The sequence below is a fragment of the Passer montanus genome, unplaced genomic scaffold (assembly GCF_014805655.1).
Source record: "Passer montanus isolate IOZ18808 unplaced genomic scaffold, ASM1480565v1 scaffold38, whole genome shotgun sequence".
Lineage (NCBI taxonomy): Eukaryota > Metazoa > Chordata > Aves > Passeriformes > Passeridae > Passer > Passer montanus.
Window position 1 is genome coordinate 5,512,531 of NW_024368596.1, and position 14,647 is coordinate 5,527,177.

General features: G+C 37.0%; 1 protein-coding gene across 1 annotated transcript in view; it reads left to right on the forward strand.

Moving 5' to 3' along the window:
• Nucleotides 1-14,647, forward strand: part of TENM1 (teneurin transmembrane protein 1) — a 782,308-nt gene that overhangs the window by 302,532 nt on the left and 465,129 nt on the right. The window contains exon 3 of the mRNA XM_039717552.1: nucleotides 10,693-10,794. The gene's annotated coding sequence lies outside the window, so the exon portion shown is untranslated. The remainder of the gene's footprint in view (nucleotides 1-10,692; nucleotides 10,795-14,647) is intronic.

Here is a 14,647-nt window from a genome sequence, read left to right on the forward strand (position 1 = left end):
CTTTCTAATGTTTAACGCCTGCTGTGCAAGTGGTACTTTTAACAAAATACATTTGCTGCAGGCTCTTTGACATGGCTTCACACTGAGATAAACACAATTAGCATGAGCTATTTAAAATGCTTTTCTCTTCTGCTTGTTTATAATTGTTCTTTTAAAATCTATTTTTATTATTAATTTTAAGGAATATGTAACAGATTTGATAGCACAGTGAGGCTGTGTTATTCAAGTGTTTTACTCTTGAGATATTCCTGGGTCATCCTCTGTTTGTAATAGCATATTCATATACAAAGACTCAAGAACTGACCAGATTGGTCCTTCTTTTAACATGCTGTACCATGGGATGTATTGTAGCAGACCGTGGAGGATAATCCAAAGGAGTGCAGGCAGGCTAGCTTACATAGCATAAAAATTTCATTAGAAAGTATTTCCAGTGAATCCTCTTTTGTATAAAAAGTCTTATCTTTTCTATATGTCGTATCAAAATGTCTTTTAGTAAAAATAGTCTTGCAAAGAATGTCTGCTGAGGCGGGCTGTGCTGAATATTCATAACATCTGAGCATGTGCTGAGACATTTTAGAATAAATATTTTTTTTTTGTTAAACTAGTTCAGAATATTATTGTTAATCTTCTTTGCGTCCTTTCAGGCAGCCCATGTAAGGAAATTTTTGAATTAAAATAGAAAAGAAAGAAATGCTGTCCTCAGTGAGAGCCCACATGCTGCAGCTCTCATTAATATCAGTGGAAATCTTCTGTTGACCTTGCCAAGAGTGGATCCACTTGGCATGGTTTTTTGGAGGGGTAAAGGGAAAAAAAGACATGCCTCAAAAAAGACAAATGTCTGTTAGAGCCCTCAGGTGCAAGGCTGTTGTAAGGTACATTTTGTGCTCTTCTTTCCAGGTTGCCACTTCTGCTGACTGATTGAAACATCTCTACCCACTTTCCTGCCTTTTGTAGGGTTTAGTCTGAAAGCACAGCCCTCATGGTAGCATCAGAAAGGAGAGTGTTCCTTGCATTTTCCTCAATCTGTGCACCTGGGCAGGTGACAACAATAATTGCTTTTTAATGGTTGGATTTGAAAGAGAAGGCAGTCAGCTGATTTGATAATAGGTCTTCATCTTAATAAATAAGGATAAATTGAAGCTCTCTGATTCAGCAATTGAAGTACAGTAAATATTCTAGATTAGTTTATCAGAGCCTTTCTGCCCAATGGATCCTGCAGCTGTTTGTGGGCAGTTCTGATAAAGATCTGTTCCTGGATATAAATAAAATGCTCAGTCTGACAAATCACACACACGTGCTGACTGTAGGGGCTGAGCACTGCACGTGTCTGAGTATCAGGCCTGATTCTGACACCGAGCCCCTCGAGACAGAGGGAATTGTTCCATTCTTGAGAACAAAACACCGTGGTCATTTGGCAGCTTGTGCAGCATGGCAGGAGGGCTGACAGGACCTGGGAGGATGCAAGCTGGAAAGCTTTTAGAAAAAAGCCCTGCAAAGTGTTGGGACCGTTGTGATGGTTAAAACTTAGAAGAGTTTACTGAGGGCACATCCACAGCCATCACAGCTTTCTGGCTGCTTCAGGGCCAGTGGTAGCATCCCAAATTATGCTTCCCTAAGAGGCTTTCAGAACACTATGGATTTCTCCATAAATCAGACCAGGCCATATTTAACACCCACAAGGCATGACAAATGATGGATGGATGGTTTAGCCTTGCTTTGAATGTTATCTCTTATGTCCTTTGCTGTAACTGAATTTGTGGGCATTAGTTTTGGACTATCCACGTAGGATCTGTGGCTCAGGAATGGGGGAGAAAACAATGTGTTCTGGGGGGTATGTGAATGGTAGAAGCCACTGAGAATGGCTGGAGTGCAAAAAACCCAAAGGAAAGGATAGCCCACCGTCCCTCAGTGCATGGACATGAAAAGAGGGAAATCAATTTAGTTTGAAACATTTTGTTTCATTTGTCACACAGCAGTTTTTCATCACCAGGACTCCATCCAGTATCTTACTGTGGGTCATGACTGCTGAGTCCTCAGTGCTGTGAAAATACCTGCATCTAAATCCCTTGCTTTGAACCCTGAAATTATTTTGATGCATGCCTGCTTCTATGTCTGCTTTCATCTAGCTTTTTGAAAGTGACAAATACATGGCTGAAACATGAAAACATTCAGCTACTGAATAATGTCATTACTTGGTTGATTTTAGTGACTTGATTTTGGAGCATCTATGATAAAATATAGCACCCAGGGATATTTATCCTAGTAACTTTAAACATGTACTAGTTGTTTTTGGGGGGTTTTTTTGCTCTCTTTTTTTGCTCATCATGTTCCTATGATGACATTAGTGGAAATGTATCCTTTGTCCAAACACTTCCTAGTAACTTTAAACATGTACTAGTTTGTTTTTGTTTTTTTTTCTCTCTGTAACATGTTCCTATGATGACATTAGTGGAAATGTATCCTTTGTCCAAACACTGAGTCTTGTATGGAGAACATTGAGATTTCAGGAAAAAAAAGGTCCTTTTTTAAAAGAACTTCTGGTTCCATGCATTTGTCTTTGTCCAAACACTGAAACACTGAGTCTTGTATGAGAACAGGAAAACATTGAGATTTCAGGAAAAAAAAGGTCCTTTTTTAAAAGAATAACAAAACCATGCATTTGAAAAAAAAAAAAAAATGCATGTTTTGGAGTGTTATATAACAATCAGAACTGGTTTCTTTAAGAGATCCAGTTTTGCTCTAGTCAGGCTACTGAAATCCTACTTTCGTTTGAACTCACATGTCTGGGATGTCTGTAACATTTAAATATTTATAGCTTTGAAGGTTCACCAGGTCTGTAATAAGCACAGGGGAAAATAAATACATTATGCAAAGGGTGATTAGTTTTATCACATAGTCTTCTATGGGGCAGCTGTTTATTTTCAATGTTCATTTTCTTGGATCAGTCAGGTAGACAGCTGTTCTTTTAGGGCATTTTTGTTAATTTAAGTAACTTCTTTGAATTGCAAATCTACCACCAAATTCACTTCTAAAAATTCAGCCTCCAGCTCATAATTATATCATCAAAAAAAATCTTTAGATCACTAATTCAAAAATATCTACTTGTCAGAGAGATTTCAAACAAATGCAAAGCATATACACTCTAAATCATCTGATACATCAATGTCTATATGAAACCGAATATAAAATGTCCAGGTCTGCTAGATTTCTGAAATAAAAAAAATATAATGTACATCCTGTACCTTCCCACAGTTCCACAGCAAGCTGTTGAAATACTGAATACTGTTGTCTCATGTATGTGACTTCATAAATGGTTGTTAACATCAACAGGCTGTTGCAATGGAAGAAATATGATAAGTGGTCAGCCTGTAATTAATATTTTTTTAATTGCCTTGGATTTTTGCCCTAGTTCAGAGGACTTGAGAAGAGTTCTAGGACAGAGAAAGGAAAGGAGTGCTGCAGAGTGGGCTGGCACTTAGCACACTGTTCAGGAACAGGGCTTTTTGTGCACTGGAGCTGTCAGGAACAACAGCAGTGGAGAAGAACTTACCAGTGTAGTCACCCGTGGAACCCTTGGACTCACAATAAACTTGTTGGAGTCAGTGCCTGACTATTCACATACTCATTTTGTATTCACACTCCCAGGCTTGTGCTATAAATATTTGTGTCTCTTTCAATTCATGTGAGAACATACCTCTCAGCTACCATAGTTTTATGAGGGCATTACTGGAGTGTTGCATTAAAATTAATTCTTTGTATTGCAAAATGCTCAGCTACAGAAAATGTAAGATTATTGCTCCAGTAGATCAATCACACTTGGTGGTGCACTTATGCTGAAATTGCCATCAGACATTTATTTACTGACATATTTTGAACATTCTGGACCAAACTGTAGTCTGCTTAAGCTGCAAGTGCAAAATAATTTTTATTTCACTGTGAACCAGAATTTGTTCCATTGTGAATTGATTACTGACCTACTTCTGAAATAGCCCACCTGGAGTGTTTGCTCCCAGCTCACCCTGTTCTGGAAGGCACAGTTTGGGGTGGGGATAAGAGCAAGGGGTTTATAAGGGCAAATTTCTTGGTGTAATTGCACCCAGAGCAGATGGAACATGAAGAACATGAGCAGGAGAGAGCCAGAGATGGGCAGGGATGGCAAGTTTATATTCTGTGAGCTTCTGGTAATACCCAAAGTGCCCCTCAGCAGGACTTTGAATCCCAGCAGGGAATGGGGTTTTGTTCACTCATATTACAGAGTGTTTTTCTCATTCAGAGCTGTTACTGGTATATAAAGGAAGATTATCTCCACTGAAATTTTGGAAGTTAGCAAGAAGAGTAGTTAGGTTTAAATCAAACAAATAGAAATTTTGATTATAAGAATTTTAGAGAAGGAATAAACTTTTAATACACTCGGCAAATGTAATTCACCTCTTATGTAATTAATAAGCTTTTTGTATTTATTTGTTAGGACTGGAAGCTTTTGACAAAGTACACAAACATTCGCTTGAATACTTATCATTAATACATGTCTACCAATACCAGTTGTTTTAATTTGAAATACTTATAAAGAGTATATCAGAGCAAGTGAAGATGTTATTATGATGTAAGTACAAATGGTGTTACACTAAATCAGTAGATTGTTGTACCCACAGTTAGTTGTAAGATTGTGTCTACCATATCTAGGTAATTAATATGCTAATTAGCTAGTTTAAAGATAAAAGGGATATTAAAAGAATGCAATAAAGAGCTTGTATTTTTCTCTTTTACTGTGCAAACACAGCTCCCTGCAATAACTTAATGAGGGAATTTCAAAGGAACAAAACTAACAACAAATGAATTAGAAGCTTAAATAAGTAATTACATGGTATTGCTGAGACCTTTTGGGTAAGGACTGGCATAAATATGAGTTTAGATTGTTGGAGCAGCAAATAACAGAGAGAGTGGGAATACTAAGAAAATCTGTTTATTTGTTGGAAATTTATTTTTCTGGATCAGCCTAAGAAAAATTCGAATTAAATGGTTATTATTTGAAAGAAATTAGGTTTTGATATTAAGATGATTGAAAATATATCTAAGGTAGAAGGATGTAAGCTCTTTGAAGGAAGAGAGCACAAATAGAAAGTGCTACTCCTTTTTCTTTCAGCCAGCCTTTAATATATTGGTAGAAAAGGGATTGGTGTTCAAAAACAACAACCTATGTTTGTTCAGCATCCTGAATTTTGAATCTGTTCCAAGGGCCACGTTTTGGTCTAGCCTGCAAGATTAATATAAAATATTAGGTGTGGCACTGCAAGAGGAAAGATCCTTAAGCACAATGAGAATGTGCCTTAAACTGAGTCTGAAGATGCATTATGGGCTCAAATGTGGTGCAGAAGATTTCAGAACAAATTAAGGCAGCCTTTCCAGAGAGAAGCAAGTGTAAGAAATCAAGAATTTTTGGGTTGGAAAAATGCTTTCAGAGCTTTAACTGCTTTATTAGTGTTAAATTTCTTGTCTCCAAACACTTCTCAGCTGGAGAAAACCCATGTTTGAAGCCTTCTCTTCTGTCAGGAAGCCACACAAATTTAAACTTGTCAAAATCATGACACTCTCCACACTAGAAAATGCAACTTAAACTACTCTGTACAGCTTCATCTGACATCCATACTTGATAAAAACAAAATCACTATCTATCTACTATCAGTTTAGTTTGTTACTAATGGGCTCATTATTAATACAAAAGTACTGTTATAACTTATTTCAAAAGATACAAACATACAAAAGGAAGCCTGCAACAAATCTTCTGTTTTCTGTTGTGTTTTTATAAACAGTTCAACAGTAAAAAAAAACAAAAAACAAACTATAATGTGCTAAATGAAAGCCAGAAGTGGCCTCAAAAAACCAGTAAATGTGACTCTAAGAATAAATAGTATCAATTTTAGAACTTGTTACATGAAGAGATTGCTTTTTAAATATTAGAGTAAAGCATCTTGGACTTTTGATTCAAATTTAAGCCCTATCACATAATTAATACTGAAGAGAAGCAAGGGTGATTTATTCATGGTATCTCAATATTGATAACTGAGCTGCATTTGCAAGAACAGTGAGCACTGAAATAATCTGAACATCACACCTCTCCTCCAAATGAAAGTGTCTCCTCCTGGCTCTCAGCAATTGAGAGCAGGGATGTGTTTCTAAAAGGTGGAATTTTTTCAAAAGTGTTGGAATGACTTAGAATCCCACTGGGACTCTGTGTCTAAAAGCTGTGCAATTCTATCTTCTGAATATTTAACTGTGCTGAAGCAAACATCTGAACTTAGTTAACTTCAAGTGGATGAGGACATCACACCACTAAACAGATTCTAACACAGTTTAGATGCAGTTTTCTGATTTGATTGGTCTTTTAGTTTGTTAATTATAGTAAGAAAATGTGTAAGATGCAATATATTTTTGGCCTTTTTTGCTAAGGAATGGAGGTTTATGCCTCACATCTTTCTGGTTTTTTCCCTGGTAACTTTGAACCTATTTTGAAACACATATCCTGAAGAGAGAGAGCTCAGAAAGGCAGTGGGTTCTCACAGTGTGACAATCCTCAAAGCAGTTTAGTTATCAGCCTTCAAGGGCTGGGTGGGGAGCCCCTGTGAGGAGCCCTGTGTCTGCTTCCAGTGAGGCTGCAGTGTGTGTGTGTGCTCTTTCCTGAGCACCATCTATTGCACCAGGAGAGAAATGAGATCAGCATTCACACTTGGCAAGTTTAGTTGTGAACTACTTGGGAATCAAAAATTAAGCTCTGAACCAGACTTCATCAGTTTTCTGTTCAAGATATTCCATGTTTCAAATGCTGAGGTTTCGTGCTAGGTCAATCTCATTACTTTTTAAAAAGAAATTGTTGAAGATAACTTTGGGCAAGATGAGAGCTCATGTAAATTGTGTGTATATATATATATACAGACACACACACACACACACATATATATATATTATAATGTGAGCTGATTCGGGCTTTATATCTCTGTAGACAGTTAACTGTAGAAATGTCAAAAGAAAATAAAGGGAATTCACAGAAGTGGAACAGATTCTGAAGCTTAGGAAAGAATATGGTTAATGAAATACATCCACTTAAAAGGCAGTGCTACATAAAACGTGAAAGAGTCCAGGTTATGAATCTCAATAGCTTTGAATAAGCTCAAACCACTGCTACAGAGCCAAGTTGGTATGGCCCAGATGTGGCACTGGATAAGAAACAGCCTGGGGGAGAAGATTTCTTCTTTAATAAAGAATCATATTCTTTGTGGGGTTTTATATGGATTTATATACACACATATATATATATTCGTTTTCTTTATCATTCAATGCTAGCAATTTGAAATTAGTACATTTTAAACTTTGGCCTGATATTATTACAAAAAATGAAACTCTAGTTAAACTTTGTGGCATTTTTTGTCACCCACAAGATCTTTCTGGTTTGGGGTTTTTATCTAAATCACTGGGTGTTAAAATGCATCTTCTGTATTATTTCAGTTATACTTGTGAATGACTGGCATGTCTTAAGTGAAATATCTCTTGTCCCCAGTGGTGGTTAAAGTCAGAGCTGTCGTCTTTGAATTATTTTATTTCATGAGCTTTTAATCATACCCCAAGGACATGTCAAGCTCTTGCATGCTCTTTCTTTCAAGTATATTCTTTCACAAACATAGGCTGTGGAGGAGATGCTGTCATTTCTTCTCTTGTTCCACTCCAAGCACATATTCATCATGGTAGGGTAAACATATAAGAAATCTAATATCATAGTAAATTGCAATTTGGTGAGATGTGGCACACTTTCAAAGGTTCAAATTTTTGTTGTTGTAATAAAACAGCTAAAGCAGTACAGAATGTGTTTTCAGTAAATCAATCAGTACAGTCTAAATAAATTCTGTCTAAATAAATTCTCAGTTTGTTAATTAGATGGAGTTAGTTGCCCTCAAAATTATCTCTGTGACATTTCTGTGAATGTAAATTAATTTGAAGACATTGTGAGATTTGTTCATCACGTTATTGAATTTTCTATGCCTGAAGCATCAATAAGTATATTTATAGTAAAACTATTGAACAATTTTGTTGGGGTTTTTTTTTCCCATTATTGTTCTCATGGATCCCAACTGGTATGTTCCTTTGTCTCATACACAGCACAGCATCTGAATGTCCCAAGGGTTCACATATTTTCAGAAGGGACCTAGCAGGTGATCTGTCCTGCTTTTACTGCTCAGGATAGGATATTGTCCTGTTTCTGGCAGGTTTTGCTACAGAGGTGTAATGATGTCTATTGTGATTGCTGTTATTTTTGTATTTGTTATTTTATAGCTTCATAAGTAAATAAATATTAGGTGGGGGCTCAGTGTCTGAGTGTCATTTAGAACACCAGGCTCTAAAATTGCCTCCCTTGAAACTTCAGTAATATCTTTGAATGGCTATGTATTAAATGACTGAGTCCAATGTTTCTTTGTGCTAAAGGGAGCAGTGCTGCTTAGAGAGCTTGCAGTTTGCAAGACATTTTTGAAATGAACACCAGGAAGCACAGTAGTTGTATTTAAAATTATTTATTGATGGAGAAGTAAGTGAAAGAATGATATTTAGACCAAGAATCGTTTTCAGGTAGAAATAGCCTGTTTTCCCCTCAAGCTCATTTCTGAATTTCAGGAGAAAAGACAGCCATAAACCTCTAAAAATATCTGAGGCTGAATTACCAGTGCTGAGCATTGTTGCTTTCTCTCTGTGGTACGTTAGAAATCCACAAGTATGCCCTTAGATGAATGTTAGAACTTCAGCTTTGTAGCCTACTTCTGCTTTGGGTTCCAGCTCTATGTGAGTTAAAATTCCCAGTGCTCATGCCAGCATTTCTTTAGGTGCCTTTGCACTTGATGAAGTGATACCAGCTATCCCCTCTGCATTACCCTGCAGGCTGAGACAAGGTGGGCACACCTGGGCAGTAGAAAAGGTCTTGCTAACCCTGGAGCCACTGCAGACAGTGGGTGCAGACAGAGCTGGGTGCCTGAGCTCAGGTTTGCCTGGATGGGGTGGGTACCAGCCCTGCCTCATCAGCTGCTGGGCTCTGGCTCTGGCACAGCCTCTGCACATCTGTGCTGCCATCCCCGGGTTCTGGGAGAGCATAACGGGGCAGATGGGACCATGCCCAGAGATCTCATCTTGTCATTGCAGGTTGTGTTGACACAGTCTCTATGCCATGCAAAGAATCTGCCTCTGCTTTCCCTCTGCAGCAGCTTTGCAAGCAGACTGTCACATACTCCTTGTTGTGCCTTTAGCTAATCAGTTCTGGAAAGGAAATGATGTACAAGATAATCTGAGCGTGGAATGTTTATATTTTCATCATCTTGACCGCAGATTACCTCTTCATTCCAAAAAATGCTTCTGATGTGATGCTTGGAGAGACATTTCAGTGAATTTGCTCTCCAGAAAATTAACTTTAATGAAAAATATTGCTGTCATAGTCATAGACATCTTTAGTCTTTAAAACCCACATAGCATCTTGGAGCACTCAATCGACAAACAATAAAAAATAAATTCAATATCCATACAAGCTATCATCATGCAAGGAGCTTTTGCATTATGGTCTTACAGCAGTTTGAAATGCCACTTTCTGTACAGTCTTTAGATATATTTGCCACATTAAATAATAACTATGTATGTAATTGAACACACTTAATGATAACTCCTTGCCTACTACAGAATGTTGACTGAATTCTAGTGGCCTAGTGTGACTGAGGTCATGGTACATAAATCTGATTGTAATCCCAAATTAAACGTATATATACTTGTTGTGCAATAACAGCAAAGCAGGAAAGTGAAACAAGCCTCCTCCCCAATGTAGCTTTGAGAGCTTGGAAAATTATAGCTCTGTTGGCCAGATTGGTTACATGGGAGGTTATTCCTGGTCCATTGAAATATATGTGTTAATGCCACGTACTGTGTAAGAGTCTGGTCCTGTGATCTTTTGAAATATAAAGCATAATTCTTGGACCGAAATATTAGAGGTGTTCTGTGATGCTGAGATTTTTGTACTCTGTCTGAACAAAAATTACTAATACAGAAATAAGCAAGTTACTCATACTCTGGGTTGCTTTATTTTGTTGGTTATTTGGTTGTCACTTGCCAATACTACAACTTATAACCTCTGACTCCAAAAAATTGCTTTTATGGTTTACTTTTATGGAGGTTTTTATGTTTAGAGCCTTTTCCAATCTTGAAAGAAATGAAATTTCTTTCAGTATCTTTTGTCCTGAAGTGTGAATTGTTTAGCATTATGACTTGGCTGCATTTGAGACTCTGTCATGTGTTCATGGGGCAAAGAGCAGCATAAAGAAATGGCATTTTGAATTCTTCACCATGGGAAGACTCTCAGGTTTTTCAGGAAAAAATGCTTTTTTGAACTTAAAGCTTAAATCAAGTAAATTCTGACATTACTAATCATCAGTGGACTACCTCTCCAGATGAGAACTAACCTCATCAGCACTTGTTAGCAGCTGTGCACACCCCCCTGAAATCTCCTGTTAATGATTATTTTTCCAACATGGTTGGACTAGCAGGTTGCATACCTATTGAAATCAAATACAAAGAAGTGTAGTGGAAGCTACCTAAAACAGGATACATGAACTCACTCTTTCTGCTAGTAAAATTAAATTATTAATGGTTTAATTTTTTTTTTTCTTTCCACAGGATTTGAGGCTCCAATTAAATCCGTGTTTGGGCCATTGCTTTGCCTGCCAGTTCTTAATCTTTTTCGAAGGCCTCATCACTTATCTAAAACAAAAGAACGAGGTAAGGAGAAAAAGTAATGAAATGCAGCATAGCACATCTGTCAAAGGAATGGAGAGTAGCTTAAAAAAATCCAGGATCAATGACATTAAAAAATTATTTGTTAAGCACTAAATGTGTTCATGGTAGGCATGCTAATTGTAAAGAATCTGTAAGTACCAGTATGTCCTTGCATACACTGAGGGTTTTGTTGTTTGTGTTTAAGAGATTTACTGTTGATGTAGCTACAAATGACTGACAGGAGTAGTTGCTAAATGTACTTCTCTGTACTACTGAGTCCTCTAAGATTGTTTGCCATCTTGATACTGAGCAGTTGAATATAATTAACATTTCTGAAGTTATTTAAGATTCACTTTTGGGTCCGTCTTGATTTATGTTCTTCAAATGTGCATAATGCAACACTGGGTACTGTATTAAAAGGCTTAAACTTTCAGCACTTAGAGCTGTACTATCTTTTGTTGTTGATAATAGATCTGTCCAAAATACCTGGAATTGACTTTTGCTATGTCACTTAGGATTCCAATAACATACAGCAAGGCAGGCATAACCAGAGGTGACAGAGAAGAGTAGTAAAGTGATTTAGCCTTGACAGGCTAAGGATGTAAGGCAGATATGGTTTGAAAAATATAAACCTTCCCTGAGTTGCTAAAGTATAGCCTGCAGTGGCCACCCCTGCAGCCACTGCTGACATGCACAAGAGACAGTATTGGGATCTCAGTTCTTTTTTCCTTTTTTGCCCACTCATTTTTTCTGCATTCTCACATCCTTTCCCAGGGTCAAGTTCAAACTAATATTAGCTGGTGCAGAGCAGGCTCAGTGGCTCCTTAATATGCTTTCACCTCAGGGTCCTTATATGAAAACCAGCAGGTTAGAAAGTTTGTTGGCCTCTCACCTTTTCAACATAAAATATCATGTATTTGGTTTGGGAGTGTTAACCACACATCTCCTCTAGGGTCTCTCTCAAGGATGCTATTTATAGTTTTGCTTTTCAAGCTGTGTAAAGGGTGTTATTAAGTAGCTGGGAAAAAATGTTTAATCATCAGACCATGGAAAGCCATAGGCCAGGCAGAAAATTGCCAGTGGTATTTGTCAGCAATAAGTAAAACTGGGTTCAGTAGGTGTGTTTTTAAAGCACATTTGTTGCTGAGAGGAGTTGTCCCTCCACATCCAGAGCTGGTGATGGAAATAGCTCACTGAAAGAAGCATTCCTTAAGTATTTCCTAGAATTTCTATCAGTAATTACTTTTACATGTGTAGATTTTTGGCTTTGATAAGTAAATCCTTTAGGTTTGCCAAATAAATTCCAGGTTTCTGAATCCTGTCTTGCTGTGACTGTGTCTTGCAGCACAGTTGTCTCCTAGGTTGCCCATCTACTGCCTCACGTCTGCTAAAATTTCTCATGGTATTGGTCTCTGAGACTTAAAAATATGATGAAGCAACAAACATTTGTATAATTTAACAAAAATTACTCCCTACCATTGCTTATGGAAGCAAGATAGGATGCTTGCATAGAATCAGTTACTGACAGGGTCCATCTTCAAAAAAATTAATTAAGCTTTAATTTAACTTCTCTTAATAGGAATTGAATATAAAGCACACTTGATTTGTCTGTTGCTCTTCAATTTTCTTTCAATTCCTCATAATTGCATTTCAAAGCTCTTCTTTCAATAGATAAACACCTGAAATTTATTTTTAAAAAGATTCTCTTATATTTTCTTTTTTACAAAAATACTTTTTTACCTTCAAACCTTCCTGCTTCTTCATGTGTTTGTGAGGCACATTAAAAACTTAAAACAGATAATCTTGCAATTATTAGCTTCTTATAAACATAATTATCCTATGATTAGTGCAGATGACATTTAAAAAATCTTACACTGAAATAGTGCCTAAAATGAGTTATGTGCTAACTATGTATGCAGTTTAATTGGGACCCCTACTGATACTGAACACAGTTGGTTTGTTGTGGTTTGAAACAAAATCAAGACTTAAATGATTAAAATGTGTTATCTGGGATGTCTGAGTGTCTGTATCCCCCAGTAATTTTTAACTCATTCACTGACATAAGGAAGTTTTTAGTCATATCAAAATATGACTGATATTAACATGAAGGTGGAATTTTGAGATAAAATTGTTCCTAACATTCTAGTGAAAATACATGACTTTGCAGTCAACAAAATGATATTGAAAATACCCTGACTAAGGTAAGGCTGCTTTTTGAGCGTCTCTGGAAGATTCTGCAACAGAAAGAGATTAATTAATGTGCCAAGTTTGGGAGAGGCATTTCAGTCAGAATCTGCACCTTTGCACCATGGGAGGGTCCACAGTGAGAATGTGTGAACACAGGGAATTTCCAGGGCTCTGCTCAGGGAACAGGACTGGCTCCCTCCCTGTGTGCTCTGAATATCTCCCTCTTCCTCATGGCGTGTTTATCCTGTCTGCCTGGAAGATGCTGATATTTGATGTGAAAACCTGTCCTGCAGCCAGAGGAACATTTACTTTCAGGTTATAATTTCTGTGTTTAAAACCAAACACCATTATCACGCTTGTGGTTGGCTGGGATCGTGTTTATGGTTTGTTATATTTTAAGTTTCAACTGTAAACACAGAAAAAAAAATCTGTTTCACTTGTGGAGCAGCTTATTGTGCTTAGTGAACAGTAACAAACCTTATGCTATGGATGAAAAAAAGTGATTTATCTGTGTTCTTAAGTGTACTAGGTATGTGATTAGACATCACCCTCATAAACCATGTCTTATGCTGTGATTTCATAAATTCCTGTTAGCTTGTACAATCAGGGAAGTTCTTAAGCACATGAAATATCTGTAAACATGTGGCTTCTCACCACTGCAAAGTCTTGATAGGTTACAGGCCTTCAAGATGAAATGTGGTTTCCTGGACAATTTGGGTAATGGATCTTTGGGGTATTCATACTTTCAAGACATATGTGGATTTATATGCCATAAAAGATAAAGCATGCTTTGCAGTCTCTATTCTAGATACAGCACCATTTGAAATGCTTGAGATTACATCCATACAGTGAATGGTTTGCTCTGAGGATCTTAAACATTCATTTCTGCTGGTTTTCATATCAGAGAATCTCTATTAATATTGCTATAGTGAAACAGGAGAATGACTGCTGGGAATCTCCAGGCAATCAATGAAAAATACTTGGCAACAACACTGTCCTTTTCACTTTTATTAAGGTTGTGAGAGCAATTTCCAAACATTAATAACACATTACAGTAACCTCCTGAATCTCTGTAAGCATTCACTTCTAGAAAATTTAACCTAAGCTAAAAGTAGGTAAGAGCTATGCTATGACAGTGGAAAAAAAGCCATTCTTTTGCTGGTCTCCCTTTTTTGTGGACCCTCTTGGACATCCATGGAGTTCAGTTTCAAAAAATGCTCTTGGGTCACAGTTTCCAATCTCTGGACTCTAATTTTTTAAGCTAATCTTTGATTATTCCATCAGAGCTCTGGTCTATCTTGAGCTTTTTAATAGTTTGAGCTAAATTTTGAAAGAATCTGAAGAATGAGAAGGAAACAAAAACACTGACAACATTTCCTAATAGCAGTATTCACCTTGTTGGAGTACAGAAACTCTTTTAGAATGACTGTGTTAAATGTTCAATCCGTTTTACACTGTTGAAAGTTTAGACCAAATTGCAAATTAGCAATAAAGAGGAATAGTCAGCAATTCAAATGTCAAATAGCAAAGTCTTCTTGACTTGGACAGGCATTTTATTACTTTTTTTCTTTCTTCCTCCATCCCTCATTTTTCCATAAATATCTTGTTTAAGTTTTGCAGTGTATTCTCTATGATAACATAAACCTTTTGATTCTAATTTGCTACACCT